Here is an 11957-nt window from a genome sequence, read left to right on the forward strand (position 1 = left end):
GTAGGATGTATAAGAAGTATTTTAATTTGGCATTTCTGTTCTTCTAATGCATTTCAGCAGCAAGCTGCTCATTTTCAAGGGATCTGGTAAGAGCACTGAAAAAAACACATGGAACTTTGTCAAATTTCTACAGGAGAAAAAGGCTGTTTATTTGTTTGGAGGGAGCACTGATGGTCATTCCTACATCTTCATACTGTTTTAGCGTTCCTACTGCTATGCTGCTTTCCAGGGCTTGGGGAAGATGCTTAGCTCTAGGTTAACTCTTTGTGATCTCACCAGAAATCTGCAGAAGTGGTTTGGACCACTTTTTGAGACAAGTACTTCCACAAGTCTGCAGGCTACTAGAAGATTTAGGGATGAGGACCACACACAAAGCTTTGTGCAGTGCTTATTTCCAAAGGTCCATGTGAATCACAGCAAAGGCATTAGTAGTGTGTGAGTGTATTCAATAATTGATGCAAACAGTTAAAGCGGTGACACAACAGGAAGCAAAGTGGTGATTTAACCTTGCGTTCCCAGTGCAGGGAGCACCAGCAGCTCAGCAAAGTACTACAGAAAGGGCAGGTGTTTTTGTCATGGCTCTACAACAGCGTGTGCCAGGTGAGGTGCATCTGTGCTTTTCTGTGCCCGCCCTGCAGACAAGGTGCTGCCAGATAACTGCTTGGGGAACAAAAGGGGATCATGTCACAGGCACCAGCACTCTGGGAATCTGCCAGCTTATGTAGTGAGGTAGAAATATTAGCAAACACGTGGGCAAAGAGTCCATTATGGAAATAAAGGGCATGGGAGTGCACAGAAACAGTGAGCCATATTTTACAGTGGTTTATAGGCTGCGCTGGAAAGAAATGGGAGGGGAAAGATGAAATTCTCATCTGAGAGAGAGATATTCACCGTGACAAAAATCATTTGGAAAGGTGTTAAGCTCAGTTAAAAGGCAGCCCTTTCAAAGCATTTTCAGGGTTATTTTCAGCTGTGAGCAAAGCAGAGGAATATTGCCACTGGGTAGAAATTGCTGCCAAACAATGATGGGTGGAAAGGATGCTGACTGCTGAACCCCAGCCCATTTCAGATCACTTTTGGCCTGCTCTTTTCTTTGTTGTAAGGCCCCTTTACGGGAATAAGGGCTGCAAAGCATGGGCAGCATCCCATCCTGGCTTTCCTGGACAAGGTGGCAAGGGTTGGAGGCTTGTGTCCAGGGCCTGAAGGGCTGAGAACAGGCTGCTTAAAGCATGGGGAGGGCACATCCTGTCAGGTCATGGCATTAAGAAGGCCCTACTTGTGCCCGAAGTCGAGTGAGAGCGAAGAGGTTCCAGGTGGGTTCATCACAGGACAGTGGATAATCCTAACAGGCACGGAGCTCGGTGAAACAGCATGCCAGCAGTCGGAAAGGCAGCACACAGACCCTGCAGAGCAGCACGGCCACAGCAGGGATGCAGGTAAGACTGAGTGGCTTAAAAACTTCTCCAGAGTAACAGAATGGGTACCACTTTCAAACTTTCTTGTACCCAATAACCACAGGCACGGAAACCTGCAGACCACAGACCTGTGTATGTTGAGGAGCCCAAGCATGGGCTCCCATTTGTGTGGCAGTGCATCTGTGGGATGTGCCGTGTGTGCGCTCACCAGGAAATACAGAAGGTGAAGGAGCAGCAGGGAATGCTGAGGGCTGGGAGGCCTCACCTGGTGGTGTGTTGGCTTGCCTGGACTCAAGAACACAGTGCAAAGGCAGCATATGATTGTACATGATTTGTGGTTCTGCCTCCAGAGCGACCTACCTCATGCTAATGAAGTGACTAGGAATGTGTTTTCCCTAGGTAACCACTCTTGCCAGTAGGCAGGGGGCATTTTATCGCCATACAGCCATGCTGTTATTGCTACTGGATGGGATTCTCCTGTCCCAAAGCCACCATCCATTTTACCTGCTACTCCGACACACAGTGCTTCCCACATGCACCAAACAGGGTCAAGCTGAAATGAACACTTGCATGAACAGTTCAGATCATTGTACAGTCAGATGCTTGAGTTGCAGAAGCACAGCACATTTTCCTACTGCTGTTTAGAGGCTGATGTGTGTAGCCTTAACAACAATTTGTTTATTCATCCATTTCAGTAGCTTTGTTCCTGCTGACTTCTATCTAAAATGCAACGTAATGCACATTTTATGAGCTATAGGACAGCTATGGCTTAGGGTGAGTCCATATGCACCCGAACTGAGGAAAAAAAAGGATATTAAAAAACTTCCTAAGATCTAGATTGTTGTTAGTATTCCCCTTTGCTGATTTTGTACCTTTTCATAGCATAGGAATGAGAATAAATTTAATCCATAATGGTGAATCTGGGCATATTTTCAGTGTAGGGAACATGGAGATATATCAGAATATTCAGCAATCTGAGCTTTTCCCAAAGTGTTGAAAGAGCTCTTTCAAATGAGGAAAGAAATGTCACTTTAAACATTCATTTAAAAAATATTGATGTAGCAATATGGTGCTCTGCAGTGCATCTTTTATGCTTAAAGAATAGGAACTGGTATATTCCCAGATTTCTTTTAAAATCTAACTTCCAAAGGCAAATAGTCCTGCAGTGATAGTTCAAAATACTTGTGCTTGTCTGAGGCATGTCAGTGGTACTTTAAGCTGTAAGCTGACTGCAAGCTCAGGCACAATATGGCTTCATCTGTGTTGACCTCAGTGTGCTAAAGCAAGGAATAAACTCGAGGTACTTGTGCTTCCTGTCCTGGCTCTGGCCATCTACACTGTGGCCAGTGAAAGTCCAGTGGTTTGTGTGCAAATGTCCAGTCTTGGCCTGTATGAGCTTTCAGGGAGGAGTAGCCTAAAGGTAGGCTGCTTATAAATCCAAATCCTCCAGTGGGTAGCTTTGGGACCTGGTAGAAGGTTGTTTTGCTGCATTCTTAGATGGGATGTGTGGAAGGCCATGAGCCTGTTCTTTGTGCCACAGACTTGGGTGAGCTGGACCATCAGCCTGAACCTTCTCTCTTGGCATTCCTTGAAGGTGGCTTTTAGCCTGTCTTTGAACTTCCATCCTCCCAAGGTGCTCTTGAGTTTGTGTGCAATACAGACATAACCAATGACTGTAGATTCTCCTGTGCTGGACCAGTCCTTTTTCTCTCCTAGTTTAGCTGGGATGTAACTCAGAAACATCTGCCCCGTACTGGTGCACTGAAAGGTAATGACCCTTCCTAAAGGCAAGCACAACAGCACAAACCTCCATTTATCTTAGGAAATGGGCTCTGATAATTGTCTTAAAACCAACCTGACAATGTGAAGCATTACAAAGCATTACACCAGAGCCCGTTCATGCTGATGATAGAGTAAAAGTTTATTTGTACAAGCAATTGCTGTGTCCATCGCATCTAGACCCAATAGGACCTTCTTATAGGGCCCTGTGACTCCATGAGAATAGAGGCAATTCTCTCTGGGCAGCTGTGGATTACAAAGGAAGTCACTACCACTGGGAGTTATGTTATCTTAACAAAAATCTTCCTGCTGTTGCCCAAACCTTGACCTACTGTGCAGTTCTTTTTCTGCTAGTATAACTCACTTGACATCTTTACCTTTGTATACCACTTTCCTGTAATTCCCTATGACCCTTTTAAAGAACTATAGTGGTGGTAGGGCTTCATTGCAAATGAACTGCAAAGCATGGCCAAATTTGAAGGGTCTGGGGGGAAGAAAAAAGGGTTGTTTGTTACTATTTCATATATAGCCCACCCTAAAGAAATAACAGTAAAAGACATGTGGCAGTGGAGATGATGTTTGCCCCCTCTTCTCCACAGAATAACTGCAATGGGGCATTCCACACAGGCCTGTCCCTTCTGAAGCTTCACTAGTTGGTTTTAGTGCATCAGGGAAAGCAAAATGGCAAAAATGCAAATTATGTTTGAAGTTTCCACACTTCTAGCATTGAAAACAGATGCTTTGCTTTCCTTTTCTGAAGGATCTAGGAAGGTCTGAAGCTCCCCAATCCAGGCCATGGTGACATACATTGTATCACTTGTCAGGGATCAAGAAAAATCAGAGCAGAATAGTATCAGGTGTTACATATTTCCTCCTTTTTCTTACTGTTGTGATATTTGATTTTCAGGTGGTCTGATCCACCCGTTTCCTAGCTCCTTGCATTCCTCGAGGACTCTGTGCTCTATGCTCTGCATCCACAGGAGGAGATAAAAGGGTGGTTTTTGGGGATGCAGGATGGTGGTGCACAGGCAAGAACAATTTACAGGATGTGGTAGTGCTCGACTCAAACAAGAGATACTTTTTTCTGAAATAAAATTGGCAACATGCAGACATCCTCTGAGATTCTAACTTTACTGCCTCCTCAGGCAATGCTTGTACTCTTCAAGGGTAGCGAGGAAAGCTACATCTTCTCCTTTTGATAGGATAATAGAAGTGAGGTTACCCACACTGACCTGCACCTTCTGACTTTTCAGTCAACCAGCAAGCTTTATTCCATCAGATGAAGCATGACCTGTTTTACTCCCCTGCTGGTACTTACTGGTACTTAGATAGCTGGATAACATAAAGACTTCGGAACACAACCAGAATTAGGATGCTGCTGGAGAGTATGGAAAACCTGCACACAGATGCTGTGGTTTCGTCTCCCAAACTCATTAGTACCCACTTCTCCTTGGGGCTTGCCATACCTTTAGGATTCTGCACCCTTCCTTCTGTCCTTGCCATAGAACAGAGAGCCCTCCCTTGCTGCCATCCCTATGACACAGCTCCACAGGCTGTGAAAGCTGTGACCCAGCCTGGTGCTGTGGTGTGCTGAGGGCTCAGATGTCAGCAGTGTTTAGCTTTCCTGTGGGCAACATTTTCCCCACCCCATCTATCCCTAGCACAGACCTTTGTTTGCACCCCATGGGAGGAAAATAATCCCCTTGCCTCTGACCACACCTGGATTCAGCCTCCAATTTGGCACCTTGAAAAGTGGGCCAATTCTCTAACACCCTTGCGAGGACTAAAGCCAGAGTGAATGCAGCTAATTCTCACTGCTCTAATTAGGTGTTGAGTTAGCAAGGGGAAACCTCACCTCTTAGAAAAAAAATTTTAAAAGAGAGAGAGAAAAGGGAAAGAAGGGAGGAAAGAAAGCAGGCAGCAAGAGAGAAAGAAAGGGAGAAAAAGAGGAAGAAACAAACAAATGTACTGTCTGAAAAAGAGAAAAGAGAGCACTGAGCACTTGACAGGTGTAACAGGGAGGGAGACTGGGAACAGCCCCTTTCTTGTAGGTGCAGGACAGAGAGGGTGTCCTACACAGATCAGAGGTTGGAGGAGCACTGGGGACCTGGGGGGCCGCCGCAGGGGGAATGCTGTCCTACATTTTCTGGCTTGCTTTGGCTGTAGGTCTCTGGGCAAGCCTTTGGTGTGGAAATCAGACAAAGGTGTTCCTGTTGTTACTCATGGGAATTCAGTGGTTCAGAGAAATGCCCTGAAAATATGTTGGAATCCAGTTATGCAGTCTCAGACAAGCAAAAAAAAAAATTCTTCAGTAGTGCTCCACAAGCCCTGGCCAAAAATCAGCATTTTCCCCAGCTTATTTAATAACCAGGTGCCTTTCTCCCCATCCCACCCCCTCTCCCCCCCCAAAGAAATTCACATCTGCTCTAGATGACTTGAAATAAAGGGGGCAAAAAGCTGTATGTATGGTTTTCTTAGCTTCTCTACACAGAGAGCCAGGACCATGGAAACATCAGACTAAGAGGCTTAGAGTAAATCCTGGCAGTCTCAGTGCTAGAAACTCTCCCACTGATAACCAAAGCCTAATAAATAAGTTTGAGAGAAAAACTAAATGAGAGTGCGTCAATGTTGAGCAGTTAATTAGGATCTCTCTTAGCATTTGTGCTGCAAAGAACAAGAAAATTAAAGAATATAAAAACATATGTTGGCAAGAGTAAGAACATGCTAAAAGTAAACACTGCTGTTATTATTAGCAGTAAAAATAATATTAATTAGTTGTATTACAGTAGCACCTAGTGGTGCTACTGGATCTCATCCCCAGATGAGCTCAAGGTCCCCAAAATATAAAGGTCTTAAAAGTGCCTTTATATATAACATACGTATATGGACATGTGTTCATAACATACAGATAGACACATAATTCAAGTGGTGAAGAAACCTCAGCAAATGGAAATCAGGCTACAGAATATTTTGTGACTTAGTTTCTCTTATTCCTATTTTTTTATGTGCTGCAGGGCAGCTGTTTGCAATTGTTATTTATGATACAGGGAATAGAGGACTGTATTTGTAGTGCAGGAATCAGAGTGTATATATATGTGTGTGTCTGTGTGAGTATTCATATATAGGTGTGTCTTTACATCTGTGTGTGTACACATACACATATATGCACATTCAGACCACATGGAGTTACATTTTTCCTAACTTGGATCAGGACAACACAGAAAGCTTGGCAGAAGACAAAATAAAAGCTACCCCAAAGGCTCCATTTACTCCCCAAGCACCATTTCTTCGCTACAGTGGAACTGCCACTGTCCTTTCTGTGCACACATGAGCACTTTTTGGAGAGAGATGTCTCCCCACCCTGCACTGTAAAATCCTCCCTAAAGAAAGTCATAGCTGAATACTGCCCTCAGCTAAGTCAATATAGTCTGAAAGGGTACAGAAGTGCAAGTTGCAATTGCTGCAGCTGCTGCTGACTGCTACTAAATAATTTAATAATAAATTTGAAAAAAACTACCACCTTTCCTGATATGGATTTACATGCCATAGCAGGGAGAGGCTATAATGACCTAGATGACACACAGTTAACTCCAGATTCCTTAAGACATGGGAACTAATTTAATTGTTAATGTTTTACTGCCTGGGTTTCCTAAGAAAACGAGCCCTTGCAGATTATCTGGGTTCCTGTTTCAAACAGAACAGTGCTGAGGGCTTTTTAGAAAAAAAAACCTTGTTTTTCTCTGAAATAGCAGCAGCAGTCTTGAGATTTCCAGTGCGGAAATTGCATGGCAGGTCGAGGCGTCAGTTTAATGTTCGGAGACATGCTTCGTTTGAATGATAATTTCATTAGATTAGTTTGTAAACTTTTAATGCAGGTTGCATTATATGTCTAAGAAGAAACAATTTGTGTGACAGACTATCCTTCATAATCCCCCTCTTCAGCCTTCTGCTAACAAAAGACCCTTAATACTGAAGATGTTTTGTGGGAGGAGAAACATTTTCCAAACAAGTAGTTTCTCTATTCCAGCCCAGGTAACAAAGAGGCCTTAGGAATTTCTGTGGGCCTTGTCAGGACTGGCCCATTGGTCTTAAAGCCACCTGCTGCTTAAGCCATTGGTCAATAGATTAACTGCTGCTATTACTAAGTGTTTAGGAAAGTAAGTTATGTGGCAGAGCAAACAAAATCAACCTCCTTAACACATGTTAATTCAAAATTTAATAAATCTGCACTGAGAACAGTAAAGCAATCAAGGACGGTGGGGTGCGCAGGAAAGCTCTTCGTATGCACTGCTCCTCCAAGCAAAGTATCACATAGCAGATACAAAGTCTTAAACAAAAGGATAATACTCTATTTGCTTTGCAAAACTAGCTTGACACTTGCCTCCCCGCCTCTGCCTTCCTCCTTTTCTTCTGGCTTTTGGATGCTGTTTTGCGCTGCGGATTTTGGGCAATTTCCAAACCTCAGTCACTGAGGTTCACAATAAACAGTAAAAATGGAGTAAATTCCTGTTGAAAAGGTGGGAAGGATCCAAATACTGGCAAAAGCTGTGACACTCCACAGCCTCGCATGTCATTCCTATTCTGTAATGAAACACATGTTTTAACAGAGCACATCTCCCCAGGAAGAGAAAGCCTTGTGCCTGCCCTCACATGCTATTGGGGATTTTGCATGGCCATGGAGGTCCAGGAGAATTTTGGCAGGGGAACCAAGGAGTTTCATCTGGCCTGGGAAAGGTCAGAAAGGTGCTACCAATTCTTCTTAAGTCATTTAAATCTCATTTGCCTACAGCTCTATGCTATTTCATGAGATAAAAGAAAGTCTTGGGAGAAAAATTTTCCTTTTGCATGCCAGGAGGGGGACAGGGCAATACCAGGTGTTGGTGCACGTTGGCTTAGGAGTTCCTGGTTTTCTGTCACATGCTTCAAGCACTTGCTATTTCTCATTCTGTAAATTTAAGTAACTGGTAAAATACAGTTCTCATATCATTTTGGAAAGATCCACAACAATTCTTGGAATAAATTTCCATTTTTCCGATGTCTTTTCTTAACTCTTAACTTTCAGATTCCTATGTTTCATTAATAAGTAATTTGTTTCATATGAGTCAGTTGTGACCTAAAACTGAAGATCAGGATTATGGTTGCCCTTACTTGGCTTAGAATCACAGGATGGATGCTCCTGTGTGGGATGAGTCTGTGTTTTGCCCATGGATACTCAGAAGAGAGAAGTCCAGAGCAGTGGCAATTCAGATCACTCAAAAGTTGCCCACTGATGTTTTCCCACTGAGTGTTTGAGGGAGGCAGAAGTAGAGAAATGCACTGTAATGTATTCTTGCTCCAGCACATGCACACTTCTACCCCAGGTGAGGTGTGGCAGCTGGCACTGGCCTTTTCTTCAGAAATCTGACCTTTTGTTACAAGTGGATTTGGGATCTGGGTTTTGGCAGATTCCCCACAAATCTAATACCAATTTTGCCAAGCGCATTCGACTGGTTCCAAACATACATGTTGATGATCAGCTGCAGTACCTTGTTAGGAAAACAAGACATCTTCAAGCAGATTTTCAGGGGGGATTTCTCAGGATCCATAGGCTGGGCTGTGGTTTCCCTGGTCTGGCTTTGGCAGAGCCTTCCTTAACCTGGCACGTGAATAAATGCTGCTGCAGTCCTCCATCCATGCTGTTTGGAGGACTGAAAATTCCCACTTAGTAAGGCTGTAAATCTCCTGAGAGGAGAATGCAGCAATAACTCCAAAATGTTTTCCTTGCAGACCTTGTTGAGCTGTTTTTTTGCCTGGTAGGGGAGCATTTAGACCTCTATGAACAAGATAAGATAAATGATTTATTATGGCATTGTAGGTATTGCTAGGCTATCTGCTGCCATCATGGAGCCCAAGCTGATGGTTGTAGCTAGATATTAGAGGCTATCTTTGAACAGGACATTTATCTGAGATTTTTATAATATATCAAAGCTCCTTGCATGTCTGGGAGTATTTGGGGGTCAGTAAAATGCTAAGAACGTTCCAGCAGGGTGGCTATCCTTCCTTTCTATCCCATGTCTAATCACCCTCCCTTCGGGCAGTCTGGTAAAATTGTGAGGGTAGGTTAAAATCAGAGGTCCATGTAAAACAGAAGATTGCCTGTGTCACATTCTGAATGTCTTTGACTATTCTCCTGATGGACACAGCGTAAGGAAAGCCAGATCTAGCCCTATATTTGTGCTGTGCAGTGAGGACACAGGACATTTGCATTCAAAGTATCTTTTTCCAAGAAGGTGGGTGAGCATCTGTCTTCACAGCTGACACCAAAGCTGTTTTTCAGCCAGTCTGCTGGCAAGAGACATGAGTAGGGTCCCATTTGACAGCCATAAGCTCTACGTAGTTTAATCTAATGCAGTTAAAATTAAAGCACTTGCCTGGTTTGTTGTGCAACATCCCCACATTGCCTTAGTCTGGTAAGGTCAACTGAATGATATTAAAAATGGATACTCCCTGGTTCCTTTTCACTTATTTTTAGTGTGATGTTCCTTTCTGTACACGTATTAATTGCATAAGCCAAGAAAAAATGTGGAGTAAAGGAAAATATTTTTAGATGTTACTTTATTTGGAAAGCAAGAGACGCAGTCTCTTCTGGAATTTGATACTCATAAGCTGAACGGTGCTTTACTGCTGTGATGCAGTTAAATCACGCAATTTCTTTGCTGCCTCATAATGAAGAGACCTAAGCTCAACTATTATTCTCCTTTGAGGCTAAGAATTCAAACTCTCTTTGAGAAAAGACTGATTTTAGATCATTTTCTACTCTGAGTCTGCTAGGCATTACACAGGGTGCAAAGGCAATACACAGTGTAGCATGACACTTAAACTGTTATTACACTTATATTGCATTTAGAAAAAAAATCTTCAATCATTCATAGTTAACCTAGGAGAGCATTTTCCCCAATGTGACACTTAAATGTTTTTAAAATAATGGGATGATTTGTTTCTTTCCCCTTGAATATGAGGCAGAGAGGTTAGAAGGGGAAGCAGAGGGGGGATGAAAAGTGGCTTATATTGTCAAGGTCTCCTTAACTGTTAAGCAGTGGGGGAAAGAATCAGACTGCTTTCCTGGGCGAAAACAGAGAGATATTCTCCACTGATGACTGTCCTTCTAAGCCTTTCCTATCACAGGCTAGCAGTTAAAATAATACTCACCTACTGGGCATCCAGCAGAGTTGATCTACCTTTTCTGCTAGGAGGTTCACGTCCAGTCAAGCCTGATTAATCTGTTGCAAGTCCTGAATGATCCCAAATATAACACATAACAGCTACACCTGTTTATCAAGTCAGTTCATTTCCCTTCCCCTATTCCACACTGAAAAGGAGCATTAATTAAAACAGTAAACAAACGAGTGCCTATTCTAAATCAGAGCTGCAGGCGAAGGAGAGATAACTTAGGCTCTTGAGAAGAGGGATTTTCAGTTAATTTATGGAATCTACTGTCACTCTAAGGGCAAGGGAGCTTACGTAGCTGGGAAATTGAAGCAGACAGGCTTTGTCTAAACACTTCTTTTTCAGTGAATATCTTGTCTTTTTTTCCTATTTTAATTTTTAATCAAGCCCTCTTTTCTTTCTTTTCTTTTCTTTTTTTTTTTTAAGAAAAGAAATTGCTAGATTTTTCCAGTGTTCTGGTGACTCATACAGCTCCTGTGTACCCAAAAGGTAGAGGAGAAGAGTGAGGAGGAGAGGCAGGAAGTTGAGCTTTAAAAAGAGCAGTGTGAGAATATGAAATGTTCCTTTAGCAAATTATTCCCCAGAAATTAATTGCTGTGTTTCAGTCCATTTTATTCATCCTTTCCCCAGCATTTTCATCAGTACCCTGGCCCTGGACCAGTGTTGGTGTGAGCGTAGGTTGGTGTGAGTAGGATCAGCTGCTCAGATCCCCGATGACTGCAGGGAGCCCACCTGAATTAAATAGTTGCAATGTAGTGTCCAAAAGAGACACTTGGTCACTGTTCTGAGGCGCTGCCGGGCCCCTTTGCAAGGTCTGGCTGATCTGTGCAACAAGGAAGTGAGCATATGACCAAGCTTACAGGACTGTGACAAAGGGTCTGCTTCTGCCTGCAGACATTCCCAGAGGCTGTAAGGAGAGCTCCGGGGTCTCGACTCCTAGCTCTGCTTTGCAGGTGCTGTTTGCACCCATCTCCCAAACTTGGGGCTGCCGTCCCCAGCCCCAGCGCTGCGGGAGGACTCTCACAGGGGAATTGCCCCGGTGTGGGTGCTGCAAGGTCAGGGCATCTGCTTCAATATGAGTTTGGGTTTGCTTTGTTTGCTCGACGGAGGCACGTACACATTCAATTTTTGATAGAGGGGGAGAAACAGCAGGGGATTGCCTCAGAGCTGCAGCAGAAATGGGGGCCAGACCCCCCTGAAAGCAAAGAGGTGATGTGCTCTGAATTCCCCCTCACAAGCACATTGCTGAGCTAATTGAAACTGGCTCTCCCACATCCCTGGAGAGTGCCCTGACCTCCTACCTACCGGCAGCTGGGGGGAGGGCTGGGAGGCAGAAAAACATCCTCTCCCTCTTCTCCTCTCTCCCTCTTTCCTTCTCTCCCTCTCTCCCTTTCCCTCTTCATTTTTTAATCAGCAGTTCTACCCCGAGAAACCTTCCCTGCTGTAGCTCCTGCTGTACACACCCAGGACAACTTTCAACAAATCACCATTTTCTGTCAAAAAAATTTGCAACCTGCTCTTGTTATGAGCTGCTTTTCAATTCCAGAACATAGCTAA

This window comes from Aphelocoma coerulescens, chromosome 3 (assembly GCF_041296385.1).
Source record: "Aphelocoma coerulescens isolate FSJ_1873_10779 chromosome 3, UR_Acoe_1.0, whole genome shotgun sequence".
Lineage (NCBI taxonomy): Eukaryota > Metazoa > Chordata > Aves > Passeriformes > Corvidae > Aphelocoma > Aphelocoma coerulescens.